We start from the raw sequence: 10,482 nt of genomic DNA on the forward strand, positions 1-10,482 counted from the left end.
TATTACCAGTATCTTCCCTCCCAAACTATTAGAAAAACATTCAACTTAAATACTCTCAGTGGGGAAAAAACTTCCCATGAATATATAGTACTATATTTTACAGCTCACAAAATTTTAAAAGCAAGTGGTGATAACAACTAATGATAGTCTTCTAAAAGAAAGGAAATGGTACACAATGTCCCGTTCTCCAAGGAGCAAGAGGATGGCTGTGAGCATGTGAGACAAACCAAGATGATTAACTAAAATGAATAGAGACTTAGATTTTGTGTCATGAGACATACTTGCATCCAGAAATCGTTTTGTAAACAGAGGGATCAAGTCTGAATGCATTTTTAAATGTACGATCTGTTCTCCATGAAGCCTGAGTCGCTCACTGGTTGTTTGTTGAGTACTTAATAAACCATATTTAGATCTTTTAAAAATATAGACGCTCAATACGTATGACACATCAAAAGAAGCAAAAAAGAAGCATCTACCAAATGTCAACTGTGTGCCATATGATTTGTTTACTAATCATAGGTCTTCACAACACCCCTGCCAGGGGAATGTTATTAATCCCAGCTTGATAGGTAGAGAAACTGAGCCTCAGTGAGGGCAAGTAACCTTCTCAAAACTGCACAGAGTTTATGGCAAAGCTAAGGCTCAAATTCATGTTTGCCTGACCTCTAAATCTGTTCTGTTCCTACAATACGACTTCAACTTATCCAAATTTTTTCTAATTTCCTGTTTTTCACATTTATCTTCTTACCTCTTTCTATATATCTATTCTGAAATGTCTCACCCAAACATCACTTCCATTCAATTTATCTTTAACAAAAGTGTAGCAAGCAATTTATACTTCAATAGAGAGCAAAAAAAAATGATTAATACTACTTAATGCTACTAGAAAAATCTCGTGTTGCAAGATATTTTCACACAAACTAGCATGTTTTTACTTCACTACAGAAAAACAGGCTAAGGGATGCAAAGTGTCCCTCCCAGAGAAGCAGAAAAAGAAGGGAATGAAATCAACTTGTCTGTCACTTTACAATGACCATATAAGTAGTAACCAGTATATCTGTTTTACAGATGAGGAATTGAAGCTCAGAGTGACATAAGTGATTAGTAATTTCAGTAACTGATTTGTCATTTTTCAGTACACTTATCTCTTGTCAAATTTCCTTGCCTTTAAGCCAGGTTTAGCCCAAAAGAGACACACAAAAGGAAAAAAACAAAAACAAAAACATAGTGCCTTGAAAATATTTGGAGATTCTAATCTCAAAAGATGCCTCCTCTTTCAAAATATTTCTGATCCTCCCTCTCTGCCCCTCCTGTGTTAACTATTCTGTTATGAACTTGCTATATGCTACAGGAGCCACAAAAATAAATAGCACATTGTTCCTGCCCTCAAGGAATTTACAATCCAGGAGGGTGAGAAAAGATTACAGCTGAATTGTTTCAGAGCATACATCCAAATAAACTAAATGAATTAAAATATTAAATTTCAACCAAAAATATAAACTGGAAAAAAGATGACTGACCAGTCCTGAAATGAGGAAAGCTTTTGTGAACTTAAAACACATAGAAGAACACACAGAGGGGGAAAAAATTTTAATGTCTTTTCTTCATGATATGTCGTTTATATTCTTTTGTGAAATTCCTCTCCATAATTTTTGCAGATTTTTCCTATTATTCTTTCCCCTGCTGATTTGTAAGAAATCTTGATATTTTAAATACAGTCACATTTTGTATGTCATGTATCTTGGATATATTTTTTCCCAGATAACAATTTGCTTTTGACTTTTGATGATGAGTTTTTTTTTTAACTGGATTTTTTTTTTTGCATTTATTTTTATTAGTTGGAGGCTAATTACTTTACAACATTGCAGTGGTTTTTGTCATACATTGACATGAATCAGCCATGGATTTACATGTATTCCCCATCCCGGTCCCCCCTCCCACCTCCCTCTCCACCCGATCCCTCTGGGTCTTCCCAGTGCACCAGGTCCGAGCACTTGTCTCATGCATCCAGCCTGGGCTGGTGATCTGTTTCACCCTAGATAATATACATGTTTTGATGCTGTTCTCTTGAAACATCCCACCCTCGCCTTCTCCCACAGAGTCCACAAGTCTGTTCTATACATCTGAGTCTCTTTTTCTGTTTTGCATATAGGGTTATTGTTACCATCTTTCTAAAGTCCATATATATGTGTTAGTATACTGTAATGGTCTTTATCTTTCTGGCTTACTTTGCTCTGTATAATGGGCTCCAGTTTCATCCATCTCATTAGAACTGATTCAAATGAATTCTTTTTAATGGCTGAGTAATATTCCATGGTGTATATGTACCACAGCTTCCTCATCCATTCGTCTGCTGATGGGCATCTAGGTTGCTTCCATGTCCTGGCTATTATAAACAGTGCTGCGATGAACATTGGGGTGCACGTGTCTCTTTCAGATCTGGTTTCCTCGGTGTGTATGCCCAGAAGTGGGATTGCTGGGTCATATGGCAGTTCTATTTCCAGCTTTTTAAGAAATCTCCACACTGTTTTCCATAGTGGCTGTACTAATTTGCATTCCCACCAACAGCGTAAGAGGGTTCCCTTTTCTCCACACCCTCTCCAGCATTTATTGCTTGTAGACTTTTGGATAGCAGCCATCCTGACTGGCGTGTAATGGTACCTCATTGTGGTTTTGATTTGCATTTCTCTGATAATGAGTGATGTTGAGCATCTTTTTTTTTTTAACTGGATTTTTAATTCCTGTGTTATGTTTAATCTTTTATTCTTTCTTCTTTGGCTTTCATTTTGGTTAGAAAGATTTTTTTTTTTTTTTACATATAACACTTTAAATAACCTGAAAAGTATTTGGTGTATTTTATAAGCTAAGATTCTGACTTAAATATTTTGAAACAATTACTCACAACTCTTGCATGAAATATAGTTCCCATTGATTTGACTTGCCATCAGTAGTATATGTTCAATTCTTAAATATAATAAAATTTCTTAGATTTCTATTTTGTTTCACTGGGAACTTCCTCCTCCTTTCTCCTCCACCTCCTTTCAGTCTCTTTCTCCTTTTTCTTTCTTTTAAGTACCTCATACCACTGTAAGTTTTTGAACTACAGAATGATACAGTTAGTCCCGATCTTTAGATTCATTTAGGGACAATGTGTAGCTTGTACTGGTGACAGGAAAGACAGAAAACTAAGACCACTCTGGCTTAGGGTAGAAGCAATGAAATGGAAAGGAGGGTGACAAATGTGAGACACTCTGGAAAGGAAAGCTGCTTGATGGAGTCATCAATTAGAGGTGGGACATAAGAGAAAGGAGACAGTTGAAATGCCCCCACAGACTTCTAATGTGATTGGTCAGAATGAGTGATAGTATTAATATGAAAGTGGGGACCCAGAAGAAGAAAGCAGGTGGCAGGAAGAGAGAGAGAATAAGATTTGGAAGGGACTGATCATTGACTCCCACTTGCAATCCTACATGAACAAACCCTAACCTAAGCTTGTGACTTTGAGACTACTGCCATACCAACAGGTAAAGCAGCACTCAAGATGAGAAGAAAACACTTGCTGTACCTGTGACCTCACCGCACAACCATTAGGTTAGTAAGAAGAATATTCCACACACTCTGACCCAAGTTCAGTGTCATTTTACTTCCCTGCAGAAATGGGAAAAGATACAGAGAAACAAAATGCATGTCACAGATCATGATATTACAGAGTTTAGTCTTAGTTTTTCCTTCCCTCAGTGTTATACAAAATACTCTTAAGACAACCACCCCAAAACTGTCACATCCTGTTTTGAACCCCACTGAGTTTGGGGGAACTAGTTTCTTCTGTTATTTCATGATAACCAACAGTCTCTACACAAATTATTTCTCTTATAAGGTTGCTGCAGCTACTGAGATTATCAGGACTCTGTATAGAGAAGGGGCATCTGGAGCACACTTTCAGCTTCAAAATAACTCACTTCCACCAGCCTTCTCTACTTCCCAGGTAATTTACACGCCACTGCATCCAGTGCTCTTCAGTAAGATCTCTCCTTTATTGAACAGCTGCAAAGCAAGAAAAAAGGATAAAGTGGGATCAGTGGACAGCAGGGAGAGATAAAAGCTTGAGTAACTAAGGCTTTGGATGAAACTGTTATCTCTATTCGGTGAACCAGACGTTAACATTCCATCTCATTCATAGAGTTCTTTGATTGATTTGACAAAGGCTTGGAGGAATGTAATTCATTAGTATGAGGACTTTGTCATGGTTCAGTAACCACTAAGCTCTCTTCATTTTGTAATCCTGGGCACACCTATATAATGGTCCCTGATTTATTACAGTTACATTGTTTTCTGCTTAAAAGAGAATTCTCTTTTTCTTCGCCGGCCTGTGGATGAACGTATCTTGTCATCAGGATATGATGACGAACAAGAAAACGATAATAAAGAAAAACTATAGCCAGGAGGCCTAGGCCCTGGTGCCAGCTCTCTTCCTAATTAAACATGTGACTTTAAACTAATGCTTTCGTTTTTCTGGGAATATTAATTGAGGTGATGAGATTTGGTCCATGTCATCTCTAAGCCTCTCTTTTTCTGATTCAAACAATACTGACACATTACCAAGTCAAATATACCATAATTTTTCCTCACTTGCTGTGAATCAGCAAATGAATAACAGCTGCAACATTCAATATGATAATCAGTAGCAACATGTGGTAAAATAGATTTAAATTCAAGGTGCTTACAATAATATAATTTTAAAATTTAATACATCAGGCACAGTAACCACATTTCAAGTGCTTAAAAGCTACATGTGGCTAGTGATGGACAGAGCAGACATCACAGAACATTTATACCATCTTAGAAAGTTCTCTGGACAGCACTGAGTTAAAACAACCTCATATGTATCTGGGCTTCCCTGGTAGCTCAGCTGGTAAACAATCCTACTGCAACACAGGAGACTCTGGTTCAATTCCTAGGTCAGGAAAATCCTCTGGAGAAGGGATAGGCTACCCACTCCAGTATTCTTGGGCTTCCCGGGTGGTTCAGATGATAAAGAATCTGCCAGCAATGCAGGAGACCTGGGTTCAATCCCTGTGTTGGGAAAGATCCCTTGGAGGAGGGCGTGGCAACTCACTCCAGTATTCTTGCCTGGAAAATCCCCATGGACAGAGAAGCCTGGCAGGCTGCAGTCCATGAGGTCGCAAAGAGTCAGACACAATTGTACTACTAAGCACAGTATGTATTAAACATCAGGCAAGATCATACATAGAAATTATAACCACTGCCTTCAAAAAGATCACAATTAAGAGAAAAAAGTACAAACATACTTGCAGTGTTTTACTATATGTATTAAATATTGGTTATGGCTGCATTAGAGAAGATATCAAAATATTAGATGTGGCCAGGTTTCTTATCAGAGCTCCCTTGTCTTCATTCCCACATCTGTAAAAGAGGAGATAATACTAGAACATCTGTACATCCTCTTCTGGATTTAACTAAGATTCTGATTCTTCTGGGTTTATAAATTTATATGGTCATCTTTAGTCTAAGGAATTATTAAGGAAATGGTAGGATTTAACCTGGGCTTTGAAAGATATATGAGATTGGGACAGGCAGACACACGAGGGGAAGGTAAATGTGGAGGATGTGAATTAAAGACAAGCTGTACAAAATAGTTTTAAGTCAAACAAGTAGTTCTCCTAACAATGATGGTTTTGAGGAAGACTTAGGGGTCATAAGTTAGGAATGGGACTTCCCACTTGGACTGGGAAGTTTAACTCTACACTAAAACCCTATTCAACTCTCTAAGTGTCTTAAATTATGAGAGTATAAGTTGAAGTATCAATATATTGGTAGAGTAAGAATTGAGACCATAGGAAGAAGAAGCAGAAGTTATTTCTTAGGTTGTGATATCTAAATCAGTAAAAAGTTAGTTTGGAGTCTCATTCCCCAGCCAATGTGTTGGGGCACAGAGGGACCACAGAAAAATGATACTGGAACAATCTTAAGGGCGAGGAATATAAGAGAACCATTAGGTTCCCCATCCTACTGAGGAATATTGTATAAAGATAGAAACCCTGCAACTTCCTGAAATGAATCTGAACTTCAATTTAGACTAGATTGGCTCAGAACCTCTTGAAGCAAAACTGTGGTCTCAGGGTTAGAAACATGATTAAGTCATTCCAGAGAGCAAAACAGTATACTTTCCCAAGAGTGAGGAATGTGTTCCCTGCCTACTTAGAAGGATGTTCTTTCAACATGTCTACTTTCCTGGTGGGAACAAGTTTCAGAAGTCTGTAATCTCATCAAAGGGAGCCAAGTGGCAGAGACTCTCTCCACAGGGGAAGCTAATCATCAAGGCCTGCTTTCTTTTCTCTCAGGCTTTATTCATTGTTTTCCTGGGGACTAGTTTCCAAACTATTGAAATTTTCCTTGATCCCTCTCAACCTTCAATCAGATTGAGGAAGTGATGATTTCCCCTGGATTCTTTCTTTTCAGCTCACTCTTTTGAATTAAAGTGTTCATCAGGTCTTATCACAATACATGATTTGCCTAGCATTTGACATTTTGCTGTCTTAGACACAAGTCTGAAATGAGCCTGGCTGCAGAGACCCCCAAAATAGTTACTTTCTTTAAGCAAAATTTCCTTCACATCTTGGCAAATAGTTCTAGATGTAAGGTAATCTGATGCCTTCAGAATGTACCATGACTACCCAAGACGGAGCCATATAGAGTAGGCTGAAAGTGAAGAAAGTGTTAGTTGCTCAGTTGTGTCCAACATGACCCCATGGCCTGTAGCCCAGCCAGCCAGGCTCCTCTGAACCCTTGCCAGGGTTCTCCAGGCAAGAATACTAGAGTGGGTAGCCATTACCTTCTCCAAGGGATCTTCCCAACCCAGGGATTAAATCTCCCACATTGCAGGCAGATTCTTTACCATCTGAGCCAACAGGGAAGCCCATAGATTAGGCTACACCTCAGCTAAATGGTTCAAAGTCAAAACTCAATTTAAAAGAAAGAGGCACTTTAGCAACTTCAGGAGTTTAAGCAGTTTTAGCAGAGAGGCCATTGAATCTCTACACTTTTATTCCCCAAATTCATAGGATGTCCCAGCAACTGTTTTTGTCCTTATACAACAAAACGTGGCAGTCCTGACTTCTCCTGCCTTCTCTTTCCCTTCCCAACTAACCAGAGGGTCATAGAAATGCTTTTCTTTCAAAGACTATAGGAGAGAAATGGCTTCTCAACACAGATGAGTGCTCGATAGGTAAGTCATAGTCCTGCTAACCCAGCACAGTGATAGCTAGGCTTTGGCTTCTCAGCCATACACATGCTGGAGAACCAGACTGAATGTCCTCTTATGATCCCCAAGATAGACTGCTGGGAGTAGAAGTAAAGAAAAACAGGAACATCAGAGCATGCCTTTTGTTTTACTGAGGTCCATGGGCCGAATCTGGCCATTACCTGTTCTTAGGTAGATAAAGTTTTATTGGAACACATCCATGCCCACTTGTCTGTATAGTGTTTGACTGCTTTTTTTCCCCCGTTTTTTGGCCTTGCCATGGGGCATGTGCCGTGGGTCAGGATCCTAGTTCCCTGACCAGGGTTCGAACCTGCACTAAAATTGTAGAGTCTCAACCACTGGACTGCCAGGGAACTCCACAGAGTCTATCCTTTTGAATGAAAGACTCATCCTTTTAATATTATATTGATAAACTGTGCTATAGCTATTTTGGTAGAGTGTTTAGGTCAACAGTTGATTCAGCCGTCATCTTCTCTAGTCAGGGAACCAGTGGTTGCCCAAAAGTATAGCAGTGTACATTCTGTTCCCTGGTATAAATGAGACAAGGAATTGTTTTGACATGAATTATCCTGCTCTCTGCTATAATGTCAGTTATATTACAACACAGTTCACCAAGACAGACCAGACATTGTGTGGCTTCAAAGGTCTTCTTATTTGGCTTTTCCAGCTCCCTCTTAGGGGAGGTAGTAGCTGAAACCTGAGAAAGAGAAATGCTTCTAAGTTGGTCAGAAGCCTGTGGGAACTGCCCGTTTAAACACCATCTTTATAACCAGCACTGAGAAAATGTAACACTATCCCAATCACACAATAAATGTTAGCAGTCGCCAAATGATAACATGTCCTTTCCTTCTTCTTACAAGTTCCCTCATACTAGAATGACATTCTGTCTTGGGTAGGTACACTTTCCAAACAATGTGTTTAAGACATATTTAAACATATTTAAGACATTTTATTTGCAAGCACCAGAGAACAGCTATTCAGCTCCAAACTGTAGATCTTGGAGGGTGCCAGGAAAATAAACACAGAAACTTGTAATGATTCTCATAAACAGTTGAATTTATCTCTTGGCAACTTTTCACAACCCCTTCAGCAAACGGGGCACCCATGCATGAAAGAGGAATAATTAAGGCACATGCCCTTAAGTGACAGCTTTTAGCATGTAACAAGAAAGGCAGTCTTTTCATTCTCCTTGCTCCCTGCTCCCATCAATCCCCCACTCCCAGTGCCATTCTAGAAATCAAATCCAGTGTACAGATTTAAACAAATCTTACTCCCTCTGGAAATTCTTCTTCGAACTTCGTGATGAAATTTTCCACCTGGTGAATCCTCAGAAGATTCACTCGAAGGGCATTAGGGTCTTGTGGTACAGTAATATGTCATTCTCTTGCTTCTTCAAACAAAAGATGTGGACTTCCAAGGGACCTTCCTAGCACTATACGGGAGAGGCCCATACTGCCTCCTGGATTTACAAATGTCAGTAGGCACTGTGTATGGTGTGTGTTGTAGAGATTCAGAAGCCAGGCTAGGACCCTCTGAGCTGCAGATGGTGGTTTCGTTTCCTGGAAAACACACAGTTTCAGACCAGACAAGCAGCTCACCAGTCACTCTAGTTTCTGAATCTAACAGAGAAAAGTTGTGAAGAATGGCAAAATATGCCATCCCAAAATGTGACAGTAGGAGTTCAAGACATGCTGACTATACCGGGCCTCTGATTGTTTATTAGCTCTCCAGGTGATTCTAACATATACCAGTTTGAGAAGCTGTTGCTTAGACAAATGTCAAGTACTCACAATGACTCTTACCTACATCTTCTAATGCCGTAGCTTCATAGACTCCTGGCTCCTTCTGTCTTATTTAGGGCAGAACTTCTCATATGTTAAGTCAGTCTGCCCTTAGTTTCCCAACCTCCCAATCCGTTCTGTGAAAGGGGTAAATGGGTAAAAATGAGTCCAGATTGCAAGTGCCTTTTCTAATATAGAAAGATTGTGAAAGATGGCAGAACATGCCAAAATATGACAGGAGTTCAGAACATGCCACTTCAACATATGCCGCTTTAATATGTTGATCATTTTGAGCCTTAGGCCCTTGAAAAACAGCAAATGCAGGGAAAGGCCTTCTCTGAACTCACCTTAGACAGATTCTGCTGAAAGACAGATTCTCCAAAAGAATTCAGTTGTCATAAATCTCCCCCCGTGGAGATTCATCAACCGGGAGAATTGACTCTTGTCACCAGCGAGGAGACTACAAGTTGACATCGCACCCAGACAAACTTTGTCACAAACCATCATACCTCCTATCTACTCTCCTGAGAGCCTGTTCATCTTTCCTACTAATCATTTAGTCTCCCCTAAGAGGCCTATATCCCCCTCCTTTTTCTCTATTAAGATAATATTTAAGCCTGCATTCTAAGTTACCTCAGGGATTTACTCATTTTTCCCTATATATTAATGTATATACATATTAATAAACTTTGTTTTTCTCTAGTCAATAGCCTTTTATCACAGGGGTCTAAGCTAAGAACTCAGAAAGGTGGAGGGAACATTCTTTTTCCTTCCCTACAGCTGGCATACAATTTATGCGAGAAGCTTCTCCACCTACGTGGAACTTATCGTACTAGAAACTAGAAGAATGGCACCAAAATTCTATACAAGTGCAGAGCAAGAGGGTGTTCCATCACCAAAATTAGCACTGATTAGTGAAGGACAGGGTATAACAAAGGTGTAGAATGTGTGAATCTGAGCTTCAGCAGCCCTATGCTCACTGCATTAGGAAGAAGAGTCAGCTTCTACAGTATTTAGGATTTTCCTAGAAAATCTGTGAATTACCACGCATGCACATTTGCCTCCAATAAAACCCTAGAACTAATTTTAACCACTCCAAAGAAATCATCTTCTTGAACTCCATTGACATTTTAAGATTCTCTAGTCTAGGCTAATATGCTATAGTGACCGTCTTACTGATGAAATGGGCATCATCAAATGTTTGAGCCCTCTGTCACAACTTGGTTGGGGGAAATCTTTATATCTCAGCCAAGATACCATTTAGCCAAAAGTAGATTGTCTCTGAAACCATGCAAAACATTTTGTCTTTCCCAATGAGGTAGGGATATTATCCAATTTTGTGGATAATAAGCCAAAGCATATAAAGAAGTGATCCACTTAAGGTTGCATAAATATTGACAGCTAGAGGTGCTCTCTCCA

General features: G+C 39.4%; 1 long non-coding RNA gene across 1 annotated transcript; it reads right to left on the reverse strand.

The window, feature by feature from the left end:
- Nucleotides 1-3,624: 3,624 nt before the first annotated feature.
- Nucleotides 3,625-8,752, reverse strand: LOC139039448 (uncharacterized). Its single transcript, XR_011492711.1, has 2 exons — nucleotides 8,554-8,752; nucleotides 3,625-4,044 (listed from the first exon to the last, which is right to left on the reverse strand). It is a non-coding gene; the product is annotated as an uncharacterized lncRNA (long non-coding RNA).
- Nucleotides 8,753-10,482: the final 1,730 nt, after the last annotated feature.

Source organism: Odocoileus virginianus, chromosome 18 (assembly GCF_023699985.2).
Source record: "Odocoileus virginianus isolate 20LAN1187 ecotype Illinois chromosome 18, Ovbor_1.2, whole genome shotgun sequence".
NCBI lineage: Eukaryota > Metazoa > Chordata > Mammalia > Artiodactyla > Cervidae > Odocoileus > Odocoileus virginianus.